This window comes from Canis aureus, chromosome 22 (assembly GCF_053574225.1).
Source record: "Canis aureus isolate CA01 chromosome 22, VMU_Caureus_v.1.0, whole genome shotgun sequence".
NCBI lineage: Eukaryota > Metazoa > Chordata > Mammalia > Carnivora > Canidae > Canis > Canis aureus.
In genome coordinates, this window is record NC_135632.1 from 40,563,436 (window position 1) to 40,586,137 (window position 22,702).

The following is a 22,702-nucleotide window of genomic DNA, read 5'->3' on the forward strand; positions in this document are numbered from 1 at the left end:
ATAACTTAGAGGAGTGTTCTATGCAGTCCCCAGAGTTCCCCATTGGGATTGAACCACCATTTCCGAATTTATCCTATATTGGCTTCTGCCCCTTCCATGTCTTACTTCTCCATTTCCTGGCAGTAGATTCCTAGGACCACCTCTGAAATAAACTGCTTGCCCTCAAATTCTTGTTTTGGGGAAACCCAACTTAAGAGAGTGATACAATAAGTGGAAGTCATACACACATGACAGATCCTTGTAGGTGTGGATTAACTGAACAGTGTTTATGCAGCATCTAGAGTGTTAATTAATCAGGCTTTGAAGACCTGGAATTGGGGGAGGAATATGGAGGAAGCTCTATGTACAAACCTTCAAAGGGCAGGTGCAGAAAATCAGTAGCCTGTATTGGACTCCCTTCCCTGCCCTGGGGAAAGAATAACTTTTCTGTTCTAACAAGCTATTTTTGGTTTAAGAATTTCCTCCCTAGAAAGGAGAGAAAATGAGAGAGAAATATCAGTGAGGGTGACAGAACGTGAGAGAGAGACACTTAACTCTGGGAAATGAACAAGGGGAGGTGGACAGGGGGTTGGGGTGACTGGGTGATGGGCACTGAGGGCAGCATTTGACGGGATGAGCACTGGGTGATATGCTATATGTTGGCAAATTGAACTCCAATAAAAAAAATAACTAAAAAAAATAATAATAATTTCCTCCCTCATCTTCAGGAATAATCTTCCTCTTCTGAACTGGTGAATCTTAACGTACCAGTGAGATTATTTGCTCTTTAGGTTACATCACCCAAGTCAGCCTTATTACTATTTTTGCTCTTACAAAATGTCTCTTTCACAAGCCAGGATCAAAGAACAAAATATGGGATACAGCAAGTTCAAGAACATGGCCTCCTCCTACACTCCTCAAAGTCAGGCCAAGGACTGGCATTTTTTCCTATAAATCAGGGAAGGAATGATGACAGTCTGATGAGAGTAGGACAAACAAGGGATATCTTTTTCCTCTAGAATCATCTAAAATGTGAGATGATTGCCTCCATCCAGCTTGGCTGTGAATCAGCTAGATTCAATCAGACGAGAAGAGTTTTCCCAAAATAAAGGAAGCAAAGCCAGTAAGCCTTTAGTCTGGTCTTTGATGATGTAATTTGGCCCAAATGCCTTCTCTGAGGTTATGTAGCCTGAAAATATACATTGAAGATCCCCCAAAATACTGATAAATATCCAAAATAATATACTGCACAGTGTTTGCTGAATGAAGGAAGCCGTTGAAGAACAGTGTTTCTTTCCCATGTGAAGCAGAAGCTCAGGGCTTCCTCTCGACTTCAGTGGGAGATTTCTAACAGTGGGCACTGCTGTTGCATATAGCATCTGGGGGAAAGTCAACTGGCCTGCAACTAGGCCTCCACAAACTAATGCGCTGATCAGTCTACGTTCTGTTCCTAGACTTTGTATGTGGCACAAGCAGATTGTTTAGGCTGTTTGTAAAAAGTCTCATTGGGCAACTAGATAACTAAGCCTCCATTATTATCTTCCAAGCTCATCCAGGGCATCGTGCAAAGCAGAGACATCATTCATCCTGCTCTCAAAGGTTTCACCTGGATGTAATGCCTTCTCCAGTCATGCCGCCTCTGAATAAGAGACTAAATAAAAACTGGTGAAGGCTGATGGAAATACAGAGCAAAAACCAAGTCAGGGACGACAGACAATTCTGGAGTCTTGTGAAGGGCTGGTTTGTTCAGAGGTTTCAACAGAGTTGATGCTAAGTGAAGTTTGTTGTTATAACAGAATGAAAAGACACTCTGGGAGAAGTGGAATGGACCACAGGGAGAAAAAATTTTAAAGATGACCACTTTCATTCATGGATCTTCCCCCCATCCCAACCTTTTTGCCTGCTCTCCTTAAGCACCTTGAGTTGCAACTCCTCCCCAACCTTGAGGGGCCAACTGGAAAGGTGCCTCCATACTGGTTAATAGTTGACATGTATTGAACACTTACTACATGACAGATATTGTGTGAATTGCTTCACAGCTTTATTCTATTCATTTTCACATTGCCATGTAATAAAACAGAGAAAAGGCTCTTAAAAATCTGGCAGTAGAATTCCTTTTATGAAAGGGACTATCTTTTGAAAAGCAACTACATGAGGCACCTGGTGAGGGTAGCAGACCACAAACCAAAGACCACACTTACCAACATCTCATTCAGCATCATCTCAACCTCCTTCTCCTATGCTGTCCACACTGGCAATGGAGAATTACACACTCCATCTCCCACATAGCTCCACATTCATGGAGCTAGGGATCCATGTGGGACACAGGCTCCATCAAGCAAATACATACTATAAAACTTGGAATAAGAAAGGGAAGTCCTTGGGGTAGTACTCCTGCATGGGGGAATGGTGGCAGAGGAGCCTGGTTCTCTATGGTAAGCAGGGGAAGTGGTAGTTTCTGCCTCAAGGCAGGACAGCATGATCCCAGAGGTGGAGAGGCAGCAATTCCCCTGGCAGCTCAGTTCTGACGCTATTGCTGTGGGCATTGCTCCTAGAAGCCCAGTTCAGAATCTGCCCCTCCATTATCCCAGTGAAATCTGTGAGTCACCTAATATCCTTTAACAAATCCCATTCTGCCTAAGCCAACCAGAGTGGATTTCATAGTCTGCAACTATGAACCTTTTTTCTTTAAAGTTTTTATTCTAATCTCAGTTAGTTAATATTCAGTGTGGTTCAGGTTACAATCAAGTGATTCAACACTTCGATACATCGCCCAGTGCTCATCACAGGTGCACTTCTTCATCCCCATCACCTGTTTCACCTTCCCACTCTGTGCCCCCCCCCCCATAATTATCAGTTTGTTCTCTATAATTAAGAGTCTGTTACTAAAAACCCTTCTGATACAGAAGTTGAGGCCTCCAGGCCCTGGGTGCTAACTAGTGCTGAGATTTCAGAGAGGAACAGTGGCTCCCCTGAATAAAACAAAGAGAAGATATTACTGCATAGGAGAAGTCTAAGGCAATGGGAGAGGAAGAGAGGAAAAGGGGGAGGGGAGGGTGGGAAGGGGAAGAGAAGTGGGCTGGCTGACTGCACACTGGGCAAGGGAAGAAAAGCCAAGAGAGGCTTCCTGGTAGTTACAGATGAAGAGCGTCTACTTTGGATATTGTTTGCCATGCGGTGTATGGCACATCCTCCTTTTTTTTTTTTTTTTTTTTAAGATTTATTTATTCAAAGGAGAAAGAGAGAGCATGAGCAAATGTAGGGAGGGGCAGAGAGAGAAGGAGAGAGCATGGGGCTCTATCTCAGGACCCTAAGATCATGACCTGAGCCAAACTCTAGAGTCAGACATTCAACTAACTATGCCACCCAGGTACCCTGGCATGTCCTAACTTAGGCTTCTTCTTTAATAAAGTCTGTTCCTCTGTTATGCTTACAAATGCTTTATGTGAGGTTTTATGAGGAAAACTAGTGAAGGGGCAAAGTTCCTCGTTTGGACTGATTCATGAGGATGCAAGTCCCTCGGTCACATAACAAGTCAGCATTCATGGTCCAATCTGACCTCAAAGCCTAAACTCCAAATATTGCCTTCCAACAACTCTACTCATAATGAGCTGTCCACCAAGCCAATTTAAAGTACCAGGAAAGAGCACATGGTAAACACAAACCAGCAAGTAATGCATGAAAAGAGGGAAAGCCACTGTGCTGTGCAGTCCCAAGAGAAGGCTCCCTTAACCTCCCGTGGGCATTACAGAGTTGAAGATTTTCTCTGAGCTAGTTTCCCCTGGCCTTTGTGCACACTCTGATGTGACTCTCTGCTCTCCCATCTCCTTTCTTCTTGTTCTTCAGGTGTGGGGTCCCTCTTTTACAATCTACCAGCAACATTGTAGGAGAACAACGACTATGTTGCCCCAGTCACATCCTTAGCTGGTGTTCTTTACTCCCTAGAGCCCTCTGAAGGTAGCTTCTTAATCTTTTGTGAACTTAAAGGATGGGAAAAGGGAAACAGTACTTTTCTGTCCCTTTCCAATACCGTACCTTTATAGATTGACTCATTTCTAACCGTGATGGAAGTTTTACCCTAACTGGATCAAGCAAAAAGAAAAAAAAAAAAAAAGGAGAGGAGGAATTGATTAGTTGTTTCTGAAAAGCTCAGGACTTTTAGCTTCAAGTCTGGCTGGATCCAGGGGTTTGGGTGGTCCTTCACTCTCTTACTTTCTTTCTACTCTTTTATTCTCCAGTAGGGTCTCACCAAGGTACCTCTTGGCATTTCCAAGCTTACACCTTAATGACCCCAGAGGAAAGAGGCCATTTCTCTTTCCCAGGAGATACAATACCAGTCCTAGAAATGAGGCTTAATGCCCACTTCTGAACTGAATACCATGGTCAAAGAGTAGATTGCTATGATTGGTTCGTATCCCACCCTTGGCACTGAGGACAAGGCCAGACTACTGGAACCACTGAACTGAGGTACCAGAAGGATATTTTTCCGTAAGAACTCTAAGGAGAAGATTCACAGAAAGAGTAGATGCTAGGTGGGCAAAAACAAGAAATGCTCACGGTTCTCCCTTTACAGCCTTCCCACATCCAGTCTTCTCTTCTTCATCACGTTTTCTCTTCAAAGCCTTGCTTCTGTGTTCTGTTGCAGTCTTTCTAAATGCTCACAGCCTTTCTCAGCAGAATTTTCCAGGCCATGGCTCCTCTGGGGACAAGCCAGGGTTTGCTGGCCAGACCTACCCAGTCCTGCCTCATTTTTTTATTCCCGGTGTTCAGCACAGTGCCTGGCACAGATACAGCATTTGGACAGTGCCTGTGGTAGGCAAGTGGAGAGGCAAGTGGCAAGCTCTTTTGCATAGACGGAGTGGACCCAGAACAACCTCATAGTGTTATCCCGAGACTGCCAGGGGAAAGCCCTCAGATTCATCTGACAGAACCATCTGTGTTGGAATTTCACTTGGCTCTGCTTCTTTCAAGTTGCTGAAATTCCTCACCATAACACATGCTAAAAGATTTCCAAACCATCCCTGCTTCCTCATAAAATGTATCCCTCAGCTGAAAAAGACTCCAGAGTGGAGTGTTTGAGTCAGGTAGAAAGGAAAGTTGAAAAGAAGTCCCAGGTGATGATGCTCTGCCCCTACCTGCTGAGGCCTTTGAGGTTTCCATGGGGAGAGAGGAGGGTGGGGGAGGCACCAGTTATTTTCAGCATATGTGTTCCCTACCATTATGCATAACATAGTATGAATTAATAATACTTCACAGGAAGACTCTCAATGAAAATGCCCATCTCACAGTGGCTATTTGAACAGTCAGGGCTATAAAAATGACAATTCCTGTCCTCCTGTCCTTCTTCCCACTGTATCTATAATATAACACTTTGATCCCCTCTCCAAATGCCTCATTAATTTGGAGAAAATACAAAGCTGTAGTTAGATGATAATTCAAGCCTTATTCCTCCTTATAGATGGAGCTATTCCCATACACATCTCCAACAATTCTTTCCAAGGGTCTTTTCAGGTTTTCACTTAGAAGGAACCTTTGGTGAATGGAGCCACCAGGGAAACCCTTTGCTCTGAGCTATTAGTGCTGTGTCTTTACAATCAGACAGGGGCCCTTCAAGACTCAGCCCAAGTTTCTGGAGGACTCAGCAGCCCCCTTCATGAAATGCCAATTTAGTGCCACTGGCTGCACCTCTGAGTATGGAGCATGACACTAAGGGATGACTGCTCTCAGTAGAGTAACCATGATGAGCTCAAAATGTCTGAGAATCTATCATAAAGCAAGCAGTCTCCAACAAGCAGACCCAGAAGACTTCCATCACCACTGCTTCTACACCTCTCAATCTCCGCTTCCTCCACTGAAGATGAAGAGTTGACTCGATTGTCTTCAAGAGTTTTAAGCGTTAACAGCTTCCCCTGCTGCTTCTACCCAGAAGAGTACAAATGTAAGACAGCTTTTTACAGACCTAAGTAACCCTCTTTAGTTTCAGAGATGATTTGCCTATCCTCTCACTCGCTGTTAAGTGGCTATGTTGGGGTGCTGCAGGGAAACATCTGTGCTCCTCTCCCTACTTTTGTTCTTTGGCTTTAGAGACCCCACCCTCACTTCTGCTTCCTGTTGCTACCCACCTCCTCCTTGGGAATGTGGTGGGTCAGAGCTTGACATTTACTGAGACACTGCACTTAGTGAAATGCATTTCCATGAGTCCTTTCCTGCTGCAAGTAACACCTTGTTAAGGGGTAAGCACATGCACACATATGAGAACACATCTCCAGGATAAATTCCTAGCTGGGGCAATTTCTGAGTCAAGAGGTAAACAGCATATAAATTTTTAATTTTTTTTTAAAGATTTTATTAATTTATTCATGAGAGACACACACAGAGAGAGAGAGAGAGAGAGGCAGAGGGAGAAGCAGGCTCCATGCAGGGAGCCCGACGTGGGACTCAATCCTAGGTCTCCAGGATCACGCCCTGGACTGAAGGTGGCGCTAAACCACTGAGCCACCTGGGCTGCCCTAAATTTTTAAATTTTGATAGCTGTTTCGGCATTGTCCTCCAAAAAAGCTGAACTTCATAGCAGAAGGTGCTAGTAATCGACCCAATATTCATTATTCCCTTACTCTCTTATTAATAAAAAAAGGCTTCACTTCTACAACTCTCTTGAAGATAGAGGCGGCCAATAAGATGTAAGCAGAAGTTTTGAGTGAGACTTCTAGGAAATTTCCTTTTGCTTCCAAGTCCTTCCTCCACTTCCTACATGGGTCTCTATTGTATGGCAAGAGCTATAGCAGCCTTCTTGTGACCTGGATGATGAAAGCCATGCACTAAGGATAGAGGAGCAGAAAGACCAGATAAGTCTGGGTCCTTGATAGCCCACTTAGAGATTTCAAACAGCTCTGGGCTATTTCTCAGATGTGAACAAAGTCTTAATTGATTTAAGCTACCTTAAGTAGCCAGTCCTCTGGTGCAAACAGCCCAAAATAGTCCTTGATTCACATCGATTCACATTCTCACTTACAGTGTATGATAGCCCCTTTCCCTTCATATTCTCACTGGCATTAGGTATTACGATGTATCTGATGTTTTTCAGCATTTATTTTTTTATTGAGGTATAATTGATATAAAGCATTCATGTGTATATGATTCAACATTTATATATATTGTGAAATGATCACCACAATAAGTCTAGTTATTATCCATCATTATGCATAGCTACAGAATTTTTTTCTTGTGATGAGAACTTTTAAAGTCTGTTCTCTAACAACTTTCAGTTTGTAATATGGTATTATTAACTACAGTCACCATGCTGTACATTACATCCCTGTATTTTATAACTGGAAGTTTGTGCCTTTTGACTCCCTTCACCCATTTTGCCCATTCCCCACTTCCAGTCTCTGGCAACCACCAATCTGTCTGCTGTATCTGTAATTCTTTTCTTTTTTTAGATTCTACATATATGTGAGATCACACAGTATTTGTCTTTTTCTGTTTGATTATTTCACTTGGCCGATGTACTCTATTTTTGACCATTTAAGTGTCCAGTGAAATTATTCTCCAAGAAATTCAAGATGTGAGGCTGGAGAAAGTGAAGTAAATTACTGAGTTGGAGATTTCAGAAGCGGCTGTATTCAGGGGGTGGCTGCATCTATTTGAGCAAGAGAACCACCAGAGACAAGCAAGTGACCCAGGACAATCCTGTAGAGTGAGGGGAGGCCAGTTCATGGCATTCTCAGTCATGTAATTTCCCAGGTATGTGTACTAAATGTACCATTTTTTCAATGTACTTTGAGCATTTGCCACTCAAGGATGTATCTTACTTTTCTGTCAAATTTAGAATAAAGTCTTCCACAAACCTGCATAGGCTGGACAAGTCAAGTAACAGTCACTGGCAGGAGCAAAAGGTAAAGGGCAGTGTTGGTGATGAGAAAATAAGGAATGAGGTGATTCTGAATTATGCAAATTTTACATTCTTCCCCCAAAACTTAAAGTTCCTAAAGGCAATGCAATCACTTAAGCTTCAATTTCAGGAAATAAATGTGTCTTAATTATCCTTTTCCCTAGGTAGCATTTAATTATCAATAGGAGCCAATGCACAGTGGGGGAGCCTTAAGAAAGCCCTGATTACACCTCCTGCTCAAGCTAGCTGTAAATGCTCATCGTGGGAGGCAAAATGGAGTATCTCCATGGCAAACAGACTCAGTAAACTCAAATGCTAGCAAAACTGCCTATGGTGCCAACACTGAGATGGGCAAATATAACCCTGAATTTAAAACATAAAATAAAAATGTCTTACAGAAATGAAATTTTCTTAAAAATAATTATTAAATTTTAGGAAGCATTTTTAAAGCCCTTCGAAACCTCATTCTGTGGCCATATCTGGAGAAAGCAGCCCTGGATTAATGGCTGGCTAGAAGGGCTCTCCTTGTCTGCCTCTTCTCTCAATTCAGCTCTTCTGGGCCTTCCCTTATTTTTTGGTCTGGGCACAGATGCCACTGAGATGCTCTGGCTTCCGGTTTCTTCATTTGCTTTGAGTCTGAGGATTCCTTTTAAAGATGCTAATAAATGCATAGGTTTCAAGTTACAACAGGTTTCTGGAGGGCCACGCTGAATGAGGACAGTAAAAGCAAGGTTAGAAGATGGGGGTAAGGCGGGATAAACACTGCAGGAATTTACACAACTTCTGGAGGAAAGACAGGGAGTAGAAGGGATGAAAGTGGAGTGGGAGAGAAAAGAGGCTGGTAGGGAGCCAACTCAGGCTACGTTCCATCTCCCTCCTCCATTTGCTAGCTACATGGCATTGGGCAAGATATTTAGTGACTATTAGCCCTCAATTTTCTCATCTATAAACTAGGGACAAATATAATCTGCTATATAAAGGTGGTAGTGAGGATTAAATGGAATCATTTCCATCTAAAGTCAAGTACATAACAGGTACTGAATAGATGGTATATCTAATTATTGTGGTAGCCAGCCTCCAAGAAGGTCTTTAAAGAGCCATGTCTCTTGGTATTCACACCGTTTCATGGTCCTCTCCCACACTAATTGCTAATTGTGACTTTGTGTGATTTCTGAAGCTAGGTCACAAAAGGTGTTCTTCTGCCTTGGTCTTTCAGATCACTAGTTCAGGGGCGCGGGGGAGCAAACCACTTTGCCATGAGGACACTCAAGAGCTGCACAGAGAAGCCCACATGGAGAAAGACTAACCTTCCAGCCAAGTTAGCTAACCCCCTTGGAAGCAGATCCTCCTGTCTCAGTCAGCTTTCAGCAACTTTATGAGACCCTGAGGCAGAACCAATCAGCTAAGTCACTTCCAATTCTAGACCTCAAGAAACTGTGAGATCCAATAAATGATTACTGTGGTTTTAAACCACTCAATTTGGGGGTGACTTGTTATGCAGCAGTAGATAACTATTACAAGAAGTTATTAATTATGTAATGCTATGATATAACCACGTTCTAAAACTTAGTGGTTTGAAAATAACAAAAATCACTTATTACTTATTGTGGTTTCTGTAGGTCAAAAATTTAAATGAGACATATCAGGAACAACTTATTTCTGCTCTATGATGTCTAGGGCATCAATTGAGGTGTGGCTTAAAGGTTGGAGGCTGGAATCACCTTGAGATCATTCATTTACATCTGGCAACTGCTACTGGTTGTCAGCTGAAGGCCTAGATGGGGCTGTTGGCTGGTACACCCACTGTTATGGAATGAACTATGTTCTTCCCAAATTCATATTTTAAAGTCTTAACCTCCAGTACCTCAGAATGTGACTATATTAGAAGACAAGGCCTTTAAGAGGTAATTAACTTAAAGTGAGGTCATTAGGGTGGGTCCCAATGCAATCTAACCTATCTTATAGCAGAAGTACCAGTAATACACGTGCACAGAGAAAAGGCCATGTGAGGACACAGTGAGAAGGCAGTCATGTGCAAGCAAAGAGAGGCCTCAGAGAGATCCTGGACTTCCAGGCTCTATAACTGTAAGAAAATTAATTTCTGTTTGTTTAAGCCACTCAGTCTGTGGCATTTTATTTGGAGGCTCTAATAAACTAATATGCCCATGTATGTCCTTTCCTTGTGGCCTGGGCTTCCTCATAACACAGTGGCTATGTTCCAAAGTAGACTATACACACACACACACCCACTCACACCCACTCACACCCACATACACACACACACACACACACACACACACATAAAGAGAGGGACAAGTGTACAAGCTGTATCTTTATGACCTAGTTTCAGAAGTCATAGAGCATTACTTCTGACATAGTCTATTTATTAGAAGTGAGTCATTAAGTTATGCCACTAAGTAAGTCACTAAGTTTTCAAGGGAAGGGAAATCCGACTCCAGCTTTTGAAAGGACAATAAAATAATTTTCAGATATATTTATAACCATTACCATCATGATGTTTATCATAGAGATTTTAAAATGCTGTCAGGCCAGCCAGGTGGTGCTATGCCCCAAGCAACCTGATCACGAATGTGAATCTGGAACTCAGGACTAGAGATATGGATCTGGGAGTCATCCACATAGAACCAATGAAAGGGAATACGACCCCAGAAAGAGGGAGAGGTTTCAGCCTTGAGGCCCAACCCAGCTTGGTGCTGCATAAATGCTTGATTTATTTTTTATTTATTTTTTTAAAGGACTTTTTAACTTTTTTAAAAAAGGTTTTTATTTATTTACTCATGAGAGATACAGAGAGAGAGAGAGAGAGAAGCAGAGACACAGGCAGAGGGAGAAGCAGGCTCTATGAAGGGAGCCTGATGTAGGACTTGATCCCGGGACTCCAGGATGATGCTCTGGGCCAAAGGCAGGTGCTAAACCGCTGAGCCACCCAGGGATCCCAATGCTTGATTTATTTAAAGTATTGGGCAAGACCTTAAAAAACCAGCTACCCAGCTCACCTTGAGTGTCTATTACAAAGGAAAGTACTTCTTTCTCAGCCTATTAAAGTTTCCTAGCAACGAATAAAACACTACCTAATGCCCTGCAGCCAGAATAGTTTTTAAAACCATGATGGGCTCATAAAATGAGACATCACGGTTTGAACGCTGGGTCCTAAGGGACCCATAAACCGTGTCCTTTGGGATCCTAACCAGAAGACTCCACTTTGACCAGAACCCAAACCCTCTCCCCCTCTCTAGTAACGGGCTGCGCTCCAGGGCTGCTTGGTGCCTCCTTCCATTAGCTGACCATCACTGGCTCTTGGAGAGAACCATAAACTCCACAAAGGAACTTTTAAAAACTAAAACAACTTAAAGTTAAACTTATAAAAGAATCCATGTTGGGGCAGCCCGCGTGGCTCAGCGGTTTAGCGCCACCTTCAGCCCAGGGCATGATCTCGGAGTCCCGGGCTCCCTGCATGGAGCCTGCTTCTCCCTCTGCCTGTGTCTCTGCCTCTCCCTCTCCCCCCCGCCTCTCTCTGTGTGTCTGTCATGAATAAATAAATAAAATCTTTAAAAAAGAAAAAAGAAAAAAAGAATCCATGTTCGCTTCAGGAAAGAAGTATTACAGGAGACTGGAGGCGGCAGAGGCCTGGCGCCCACAGTGCCCTCGGGGGCAGGCCGCAGGGAACCAGGTGAGGTGGAGGGTACCTTTGGCCTTGGGGGATGACACACCCGCTGTGCACACCGGCAGAGCCCCAGTACAGCGCAGGTCCGCAGGTCCGGCAGTCGGGAGGGTGGGCAGCGCGCCGTCCTCAGTGGGGGCAGAGCCTGCTTCAGACCAGATGAGGAGCGCTTTTGAGACCCAGCGTTGGTTCGAGGCACGCGGCGAGGTACATTCTCTCGGTTGGGGCCTTCCCTGCCTTCCCTGTTTAAGGAGTTGGCCCTGAGGAAACAGGCCATATACCTCCTCAGGGACAGGCCCCGGAAGCCAGGTGCTTGCGGACAAGCGGCGCACCGAGCGCGCATGCGCCCTCCGCCGGAAGTCTGCCTGAGCGGAAGTTCGTGGAACGTGACTTCCTCGGAGCCGGAGCCGGAGCCGGAGCCGGGGCACTCCCGGGCTGGGTTCCCTCTCTGCGTTCTCCTGCCGCTTCCGATGCAGCCCATCGTAGACGTGTTGCAATACAGCCAGAAGGATCTGGATGCAGCTGCGGAAGCCACGCAAAGTGAGAACCTGTTGCTGGGAAGCAGGTGTGAGGCGTTCCACAAAAAAACCTGGAGATGGAGAAGATCATGGCCAGGTTTGAGGGGTTCTCTTATCAGGGGATGGAAGAGGCTCAGAAACGGAAGGAACTTGCCAAAGCCGAGATCCAGAAGGTTCTGAAAGAAAAGGGCCAACAGACTGCAAACCTGAACACCACATCTCAAGGTGTTTGAGAAATAGAAGGAAGTGATCAAAGATTATCGCCCAAATGAAGAATTGCTAAAGGAGTGTGTTGAGAATTACATGGTAAGAATTGAAAAAGAAGGCCTCAGGTACCACACATTGAAGGCTCATGCAGAAGAGAAACTCAAAATTGAACTCCAATAAAAAATAATAAGTAAATTAATTAATTAATTAATAATAAAAAAAAAAAGGAAAATGGACACACACACACACAAAGAAACTCAAGCTGACAAATGAAATTGCCCAGCGCTGGAGCAGAGCCCCAGCAGACGCGTTGGCCTTCCAGAGGAGCCTCTGAAAGGAACAGTGTGCATCTACTCGCTGGAGAAACTGTTGAGCAAAGGACTAAGAGAAATGATGAAGTGACCTGAATCTGTGACAACCTCATTTTCAAGATAGAGAAGATGTGACTCTGAGGGCCCTGCCAAAGCCCATTCTGTCTCCTGTCTGTGTCTGTGGAAGCTCTCTCTTAACCTCAACTTGTTTTTAAACTAGATTGATTTAAAAAGAAGACTAAATAAAGTTTGCCTTAAGTTAAAAAAAAAAAAAGAAAAAGAAAAAAGAGGAAAATAGCAGAATAGCGGGATCCTGAGCTCACCTTGTCCCATAAACACACTCATGTAGTAGCCACATCAGTGCAACTAACCCAGAAAACAACCAGAGGAATAGACTTCCCACATTTAATCATAGAGAGGAGGTCACATCAAAAAGAGAAGGAGGGGCAAAGGTGCAATTGAAAACCAACCCCCCAGGAGACTAACCACAGTGTGGAGGGACACCACAAGCACAGAGAAACAAGAGGATTAGACCCCATACTGGGCATTCCAGGCACAGAGTAGGGAGTTGGAGATGCATTGGGAAATGAGTCCCCATAACCTTGGGCTTTGAAAAGCAGTGGGGCATAACTTCAGGAGTTTTTAAAATCAAAAGGACTTAATTATGGGTACTTTAAACATCAGTGGATTTTTAACTCTGGGAAAGCTCAGGACCATAGGAAACAGTCTCTGCCTTTAAGGAGTCACCATAATAAAAGACCTAAATGTGAGATCTGTAACCATAAAATTCCTAAAAGAAAACAGAGGCAGTATTCTTTCAGACAACTCCTTTTGCAAGGTATTTAGGGATAGGTCTCCTCAGACAAGGGAAACAAAAGCAAAAATAAACTATTTGGACTACAACAAAATGAAAAGCTTTTTTACAGCAAAGGAAACAAAAAGTCAAACCTTTGACTAGAAGAAGATATTTGCAAATGATATATTTGCTAAGGGATTAATATCCAAAGTATATAAAGAATTTATACAACTCAATACCAAAAAAAAAAAAAATCAATAAAAAAGGGGAGAGGACAAAAAAAATGAAATCTTGTCATTTGCAACAACATAGCTGGATCTAGAGATCATAATGTTAATCGAAGTAAGTCAGAGAATGACAAATACTATATGATTTCACTCATGTGGAATTTAACATAGCAAAGAATAAAGGAAAAACAGATAAGAGAGACAAACCAGGAAACAGACTCTTTAGAGAACAAACTAATGGTTACCAGAAGGCAGGTGGATGGCGGGATGGGTGAAATATGTGATGGGGATTAAAGAGTACATTTACCATGGTGAGCTCTGAGTACCTATAGAATTGACATTGTTATATTGTACACCTGAAACTAATATAATGCTGTATGTTAACTATACTGGAATTAAAATTTCTTAAAATGGCAGAGGACCTCAATAGACATTTTTCTGAAGAAGACTTGTAGGTGGCCAACAGACACATGAAAAGATCTCAAAATCACTAATCATCAGAGAAATGCAAATCAAAATCACAATGAGATATCACCTAACACCAGTCTGAATGGCTAGTATTGATAAGACAAGAAACAAAGAGTTGGTGAGGATATGGAGAAAAGGGAACACTGTGCACTCTTGACAGAAATGTAAATTGATGTAACCACTGTGGAAAACGGTATGAAGTTTCCTCAAAAAAATTAAAAATAGAAATATTATATGATTCAGTAACTCTACTACTACATAGTTACCCAAGAAAATGAAAACACGAATTCAAAAAGATAATGTGTACCCCTATGTTTCCTGCAGCATTACTTACAATAGCCAAGATATGGAAGCAACCCAAGGGTGCATCCGTGGATGAATGGATAAAGATGTGTCTGGTTTGTATGTATATATACATATATGTTTATTTATTTACATATATTTATATATGTATATATATCTACATACATTTATACATAATACGTAGTATGCAACCTATATATCTACTTTATGTATATATATAGATATAACTGTATATAATATATACATATAAGTATATATGTACATATATCTACATAGATTTATACATACTTATCTAGTATTATGCAACCTATATATATAAATATAAAGAGAGAGAAAGAAAGAATTATATATATTTCCTCTATCTATATTTATATAGATAGAGAGAGAATATTACTCAGCCATAAAAAAGAATGAGAGCTTGCCATTTGTGACAACATGGATGGAGCTAGAGGGTACTATGCTAGGTGAAATAAGACAGAGAAAGACAAATACCATAAGATTTCACTTACGTGTGGAATCTAAAAAACAAAACAAATGAACAAACAACAGACTCTTAAATACAGAGATCAAACTGGTGGTTGCCAGAAGGGAGGTGGGGGAGAGTGTGACGGGCAAAATAGATAAAGGGGATTAAGAGGTACAAACTCTAGTTATAAAGTAAGTCATGGAGATGAAAAGTACAGCATAGGGAATATAGTCAAAAATATTGTAATAACATTGTACAGTGACAGATGGTGATTATACTTATTGTGAAAATAAATGTCACCCATAATCTTACCACACAGGGTCTGTGCTGATATATTTTCTATGTACAACACATTCTCTTTAAAAAGGGATTATATTGAATGTTTTGGGGTTTTTTTTCGTTAAATGATATAGTGTGAAATATCTTTCACAGCAAGAATTAAGTATTGTTTTGCAACATCCTTTTAGTGATTTTTTAAAGATGATCCATGGCTTTATTTAATCAATCCTGTATGGCTAATGAAGTAAGCAACTTCCCTGTTTTTGTTTGTTTCTTCTTTTGAAAATTTTAATTTTGAAATAATTATAGATTCACAAGAAGTTGCAAATGTAGTACATAGAGGTTCCACGGAACCTCTTCATTCAGTTTCCCTTGATAGTATACATCTTACATAATTATAGTACAATATCAAAACCAGGTATTTTACATTGGTATGAAGTTTTACATAGTTCTATGTCATCTTAACACATGTAGGTTCATGTAACCACCACCACAAAAAAAAAAAAAAGAAAGAAAATACAGAACTATTGCATACCCTCAAAGATCTTCAGCTTGCTATCCCTGTATAGTCACATGCCACTGTCCCCTCTACCCCATCCTGAACTCCTGATAATCACTAATCTAATCTCCATCTCCACAGTTTTGTCATTTAAAGAATGTTATGTGAATGGAATTATAGCATGTAACCTTTTGTGACTGGCTTTTTTTTCACTTCTCATATGCTTTTGATACCCATCCAAGTTGTTGAATGTATCATTCCTTTCACTGATGAATAATATTCTATGGTATGGATGTGCTATTCATCCATTCATCTTGTTAACTATCTATTGAGGGATATTTTTTCTTTCAAGTTTTGGGGTATTACAAATAAAACATCTATGAACAATTGATACAAGTTTTTGTGTGGACAGGAGATTTCATTTCTCTGGGATAATGCCCAGGAGTGCAATTGTTGAGTCATATGGCAAGTGCATTTTAGTTTTTAAGAAATTATCAAACTATTTCCACCAGGAATGTATGAGATCCAGTTCTTTGTACACTAACTATGGTATTGTTGTTATTTTTTTTAAAGATTTTATTTATTTATTTATGAGACAGAGAGAGAGAGAGAGAGAGAGAGAGAGAGGCAGAGACACAGGCAGAGGGAGAAGCAGGCTCCATGCATGGAGCCCGATGTGGGACTTGATCCCGGGTCTCCAGGATCAGGCCCTGGGCCAAAGGCAGGTGCTCAACCGCTGAGCCACCCAGGGATCCCTTGTTGTTATTTTTTTAATTAAGCTATTCTCATAGGGGTGTAGTGATATGTATTTAATTTGCATTTCCCTAATGGCTAGTGGTGTCAAACATCTTTTCAGGTGTTTATTTGTTATAAATATATGCTTTTCAGTAAAATATCTGTTCACGTATTTTGCCAATTTTGAAAATTTATGGCCCAGGATACAGTTAATTTGTATATATATATATATTTATTTATTTATTTATTTATTTATTTATACACACACTGTGGCTGCTTAAAAAGATTGTGTGTTCTGTTGTTTAGTGGAGTGTTCTGTAAATGTCAATTAGTTCATGTTGGTTTTGGTGGTGTTGAGCCTTTTTTTTTTTTTTTTCAAGATTTAATATTTGTTTTAAGGGGTGGGTGGGGTAGAAGAAGAGGGAGAGAGAAACTTTAGCAGACTCCGCACTGAACATGGAGCTCTATGTGGGGCTCAATCTCAAGACTCTGAGATCAGGACCTGAGCTGAACCTAAAAGCCAGGCATTTAACCAACTGTGCCACCCAGGCACCGCTTGTTGAGTTTTTCTATATCCTTGCTGAATTTCTGTCTAGTTTTTCTGTCAGTTGTTGACATTTACTTTAAGGCTCTGGTATTAGGTACATTCACAATTATGATTATTGTGTCTTGTTGGTTAATTGATCCTTTTGTCATTACATAATATCCCCCTTTTTTTATCTCTAGTAATTTTCCTTGTTCTTGATTATAATTTGTTTGAAATTAATATGGCCACTCTAGTCTTTTTTTTTTTTTTTTTGCTCTAGTCTTTTAGTATGATTACAAACAACACTGTTTAGCCTTTGCACTCATCCACAACTATAAGAATTTCTTGGTTAAAAGTCTGCATGTTTTTTTAAAATTATTTTTTTATTTGAAAGAAAGAGAGCACGCATGACAGCAAGTGGCAGGGAAAGGGGGAGAACCAGAAGGAAAGATAGAGAGGGGGGAAAGGACCTCAAGCTAAGGGTGGAGCCTCACACAGTGCTTGATCTTAAGACCCTGAGATATGACCTGAGCCAAAACTGAGTCTTACACTTAACTGAGTCACCCAGTCCCCCCAAAAGTCTGCATGTTTTAAAGGCTTTTGACTGTATTGTCAAATGGCCCTGCATAAATTTACTAAGTTTTAGTGCCTCAACACTGGGGCCTTATCATTTAAAATAATTAAAAATAAAAAGCAAAGTTTAACCAGTTTGATAGAAATATCTCATAGACTATAAAACACTGATGAAAGAAATTGAAGATGACACAAAGAAATGGAAAAACATTCCATGTTTGTAGATTAGAAGAATGAACATTGTTAAAATGTCTGTGCTATGCAAGCAGTCTACACATTTAATGTAATTCCTATCAAAATACCACCAGCATTTTTCACGGAGCTAGAACAAGCAACCCTAAAATTTATATGGAACCAAAAAGGACCTCAAATAACCAAAGTAATGTTGAAAAAGAAAACCAAAGCTGAAGGGATCACAATTCTGGACTTGAAACTCTATTACAAAGCTGTAATCATTAAGACTGGCACAAAAACAGACACATAGATCAATGGAGCAGAATAGAAGACCCAGAAATTAGTCCACAACTATATGACCAACTAATATTCAACAAAGCAGGGAAGAATAACCAATGGGAAAAAGACAGCTTCTTTAACAAGTGGTGTTGGGAAGACTGGATAGCCAACATGCAAAAGAATGAAACTGGACCGCTTTCTTACACCACACATAAAAATAAATTCAAAATGGATGAAAGACCTAAATGTGAGACAGGAAACCATCAAAATCCTGAGTAGAACACAAGCAGTAAACTCTTTGACATTGACTGTAGCAAATTCTTACTAGGCAGGGGAAACCAAGCAAAAATAAACTGTTGGAACTTCATCAAAATGGAAAGCTTCTCCACAGCAAAGGAAAACAACCAAGAAAACTAACAGGAAACTCATGGAATGGGAGAAGTTATTTGTAAATGACATATCTGATAAAGGGTCAGTATCCAAAATATGTAAAGAAATTATTGAACTCAACATCCAAAAAACAAATAATCCAGTTAAAAAATGGACAGAAGACATGAATAGAGAGTGTTCGAAAGAAGACATACAGATGGCTAAAAAAAACACATGAAAAGATGTTCAACATCAGTCATCACCAGGGAACACAAATCAAAACTACAATGAGATATCACCTAAAACCAGTCAGAATGGCTAAAACAGCACAGGAAACAACAGGTGTTGGTAAGGATGTAGAGAAAGGGGAACCCTCTAACACTGTTGGTGGGAATGCAAACTGGTACAGCTACTTTGGAAAATAGTGTGGATGTTTCCCAAAAAGTTAAAAATAAAACTACCCTAGGATCCAGCAATTGCACTAGTAGGTATTTACCTACAGGATAAAAAATACTGATCCAAAGGGATACATACACTCTGATGTTTATTTATAGCAATATTATCAATAATAGCTAAATTATGGAAAGAGCCCAAATGTCCATCGACTGATGAATGGATAAAGAAGATGTGGTATATGTATACAATGAAATGTTTCTCAGCCATAACAAAGAATGATATCTTGCCATTTATGATGACATGGATGGAACTAGAAAGTATTATACTAAGCAAAATTGGTCAGTGAGATCAGTGAGAGAAAGACAAATAGCATATGGTTTTACTCATATGTGGAGTTTAAGAAACAAAACAGGTGAACATGGAGGGAAAGAAGAGAGGCAAACCAAGAAACAGACTCTTAACTATAAAGAATAAACTGAGGGGGTACTGGAGGGGAGGTGGGTGGGGACGTGGCTTAAATAGGTGATCAAGGAGTATACACTGGTGATAAGCACTGGGTGCTGTAGGTAAGTGATGAATCACTAAATTCAACACGTGAAACTAATATTTTTTTATTTTTTATTTTATTTTATTTATTTTTTTAATAATAAATTTATTTTTTATTGGTGTTCAATTTGCCAACATACAGAATAACACCCAGTGCTCATCCCGTCAAGTGCCCCCCAAAACTAATATTATTCTATATGTTAACTAAATGGATTTTAAATAAAAATTTGGAGAAAGAAAAAAAAAGAAATGTCTCATAACTCAATGAGGGTGCAGGTAATCATGGTTGGTGCACATATTTAAATAAGTTGAATTTTCATCTATCCTAGTAAAAAGCCAAGGGGTTTAGAATTCATAAATCAAGAAATAGGAGCATATGTATATTTTGAGAGTGGACAGTAAATGCCAGATGCAGCAACTTTAAGAGTTGGGAATGTTTGCCCTTTAGGAGGGTCCAGATGGGATGGGATGGGATGGGGTGGGGGTGGGTGAGGGGAAGTGGATAGTGCTTTTGAATTTACTTGTATTTGTGGTAATAGATATTTTTAAAACATGTGATATATTAATCACTTTTATTTTATAAAGGACATCTGATTGTTGGCTTAACTTGCATTTACATTTATCATCAGGAATCCCATAATCGTATAAATCTAACAGCACGTAAAGCTGCGCCTGTCGCGGGAAGAAACTACAACTTCCAGGATTCCGTGGGCTGAAGGGACGGGCTGTTCTCCAGGCAAACTGCAATTCCCAGAATCCCGCTAGCCGAGGGGTGGTCCTGGCCGGGGTTGGGGCCGCGGAGCCCCCGAGCGTGCGCACGCACGTGCCGGGGCGGCCGCTCCGGGCTCGCCAGCCAGGCAGGCGCACGGCGGGCACCCGCGAGCCCGGCGGCGGCGAGCGGGACGGCGCCCTGGGACCTGCCCTCCCTGCGCGGGCCTCCCGGGCTCGTAGCGGGCACAGGAGGCGGCAGCGGCGGCTGTTGGGGCCAAGGCCGGCCTCGCGGAGGGCCCGCCGGGACGTTCAGCCCCGCGGAGCCCGGCCTGCGGGGCTGCAGGTGAGACGCGCGCGCTCGGGGCTGGGCTTGGAGTGAGGGACCGGCCCCGGACCCCCCGGGAGGAACCAGCGGCAGCGCTGGCCCCCGGGTGAAGGAGAGCCCGGGAAGTTTGCAGAACCAAGAAGTGACGGGTGATGCAGATCGGAGGAGGCGCGGGATGGGGGCGGGGTGAGGGGAGATGGACCCTCGGGGTCCCGCTGCCCCCTGGCGCGCCCTTGGTTCCCTTAGCTCTCGGCTGGCACTGGCAGCGAGTCCTCACTCCCTTTTGCTCGGGAGACGATTAGTGCGGTTGGCAGGGAGCCAGCGAGGTGGTGGAGGGGGCCTGGGCCTCCCGAACTCCTGTGGCAGGCAGTACCTGGGCAGGCCTGCAGCTGATCCCTGGGCTCTCTGGGGCTCCATAGGATATTTACTGTGTGTCCCGTGATAAGAGCCTGCCACGGCCTGCTTGACAGTGTCAGGGTAGAGGGACCCACCGGACTCCTGATCCCTTCCATGTGTGTAGACTCTGTCTCCTGGTCACTGAGGAGGATCCTCTGCTAAGATCTAGGGTGCTCTGGCCGGGGCCCTGCACCTGTTGGTGGCCCGGCTAGGGTCTGCTTACTTTATAACAGCCAACTGCCGGAGCATACTCTTGGGGAGAGCAAGGTCCAGCACCGGAAAGGTTATGGGGTGAGCTTGGTTATGGGCTTAGTGGCTAGGAGCACAGACAAAAACAGGATTCATTCACCATATGTTTACTGTTACATGTGCTGGGCTTTCAAATCCTGGTGCTCATTTACTAGCTGTATGCCCTGGAGCAAGTCCCTTACCCTCCCTGAGCCTCTGTTTCTTCTCCTGCAAAATGGGAATAAAAGTACCTTTATCACAGTCTTGCTGTGAAGATTGAATGAGATAATGCTGTGCAAGTCCTCAGTCCAGTATTGGTACACAGTGGATGCGCAGCAGATATTAGCACTTGTGGTTGCTAAGATAGTGTTACAAGTGAGAATGGAATCCAGGACCCTCTTTGTACTGCACCTAGCTGCTCTCTCTGGCTCTCATGGATCTTGGAGATCTTCCATTTCATTCTTTCACACATTACAGATGAGGCATCTGAGTCCCAGTTAGTGACAGAACCAGAAAAGAACACGGGTCCTGTTCTCCCCAAGGATGGCCAGCACATCAGTGCCTGAGCCTTGGGCCCCAGGAGTGCGAAGAGAAGCAGAGAGTGGAGATCCTCAGCAAAGAGGAGGATGGGGTGCTGGTCACTGAGTTCCCCCACACCACATTGTGGCCACGTGAGCATCCTGGGGGCCTTGATGTGTCAGTGACAGAGCAGCTATAGCAGTTTTCAAACTGTCCTTCTGGTTGGCAAGTTCGTGCTCTGAGCCAGGGTTTAGAAAATATTGAGCAGTAAACAAGGCTTCTAGTGAATATGGAGCTAACTGGAAAATTAAATTACCAAATGCTCCATTCCCAAAGGGTCTGCGGCACTCTCAGTTTGGTTGTCAGTGGATACTCTCCCCCTAGGACCTGCCTAACACTGGTAGGTTTTTTTAAATTGGATAAAATAAAGAACATGAAAAGCATAGCCCACAGATGTTAGCAGAGGCTTAGGAGTAGACCTGGTTCAAATCCCAGCCCCACCACTTCGTAGCTGTGTGACATTGGGCAATTCACTGAACAACTCTGAGCACGGTTCCTCAAATGTGGGATGAAATTGATAGCACCTATTTTAGATTTGTAGGTGAGAATAAATGAGATTGTTCATCTAAAGCATAGCACTGTTTCTGGCATAGAAGAAGAGCCACTGAATGGGTGGTAGAGCATCATTATGATAATAACAATACTGTAAAAATAATCGTCAGGCATTGTGTTTTGCCTGTGAAGTAGGTATAATCATGTTGGTTTTTCAGATCAGGAAAGGGAGGTTTGTAGGGGTTAAGAATTAGCTCATGCAGCCACAGAAGGACAAATACTACATGATACCACTAATCAGTTGGATCTAGTTAGACTCCTAGAAGCAGAGAGTGGAATGGAGGTTGCTAGGGTTTGGGATGAGGAGGAATAGGGAGGCATTAGTCAAAGGATATAAGGTTGCAGGTATACAAGGTGACTAAGTCCTAGACATCTACTGTAAGCTTCGTGCCTACAATCAACATTAGTGTACTATATACTTTAAAATGTGCTAAGAAAGTAGGTTTTATGTTAAGTGTTTTTAACACAAAAAATAAGAGGGCAGAAGGAAACTTACAGAGGTGATGGATCGGTTTATGGCATATATTATGGTGATGGTTTCACAGGTGTATACCTATCTCTAAACATCAAGTTATACACACTAATTATTTACAACTTTTTGCTTGTCAAAAAAAAGAAGAAGAAGAAATCGAATTGGCTTAGGGTTATGCAGCTGCTAAGTGACAGAATAGGGGCTCACTTCTGGTA

General features: G+C 42.2%; 1 protein-coding gene and 1 long non-coding RNA gene across 11 annotated transcripts in view; one reads left to right on the forward strand and one right to left on the reverse strand.

The window, feature by feature from the left end:
* Positions 1 to 22,702, forward strand: part of POMGNT2 (protein O-linked mannose N-acetylglucosaminyltransferase 2 (beta 1,4-)) — a 140,622-nt gene that overhangs the window by 96,519 nt on the left and 21,401 nt on the right. For 2 of the 10 annotated variants that reach the window (XR_013361442.1, XR_013361438.1), the window contains one exon: positions 1,527 to 2,077. The exons of 3 other annotated variants lie outside the window; for them this stretch is intronic. The gene's annotated coding sequence lies outside the window, so the exon portion shown is untranslated. Of the gene's footprint in view, positions 1 to 707; positions 1,005 to 1,526; positions 2,078 to 7,418; positions 9,028 to 20,083; positions 20,279 to 22,702 lie in introns of those variants that run through there. 5 more of the 10 variants (XR_013361439.1, XR_013361440.1, XR_013361441.1 and 2 more) reach the window with 5 other exon arrangements.
* Positions 8,277 to 11,897, reverse strand: LOC144294048 (uncharacterized). Its single transcript, XR_013361450.1, has 2 exons — positions 11,578 to 11,897; positions 8,277 to 8,577 (listed from the first exon to the last, which is right to left on the reverse strand). It is a non-coding gene; the product is annotated as an uncharacterized LOC144294048 (long non-coding RNA).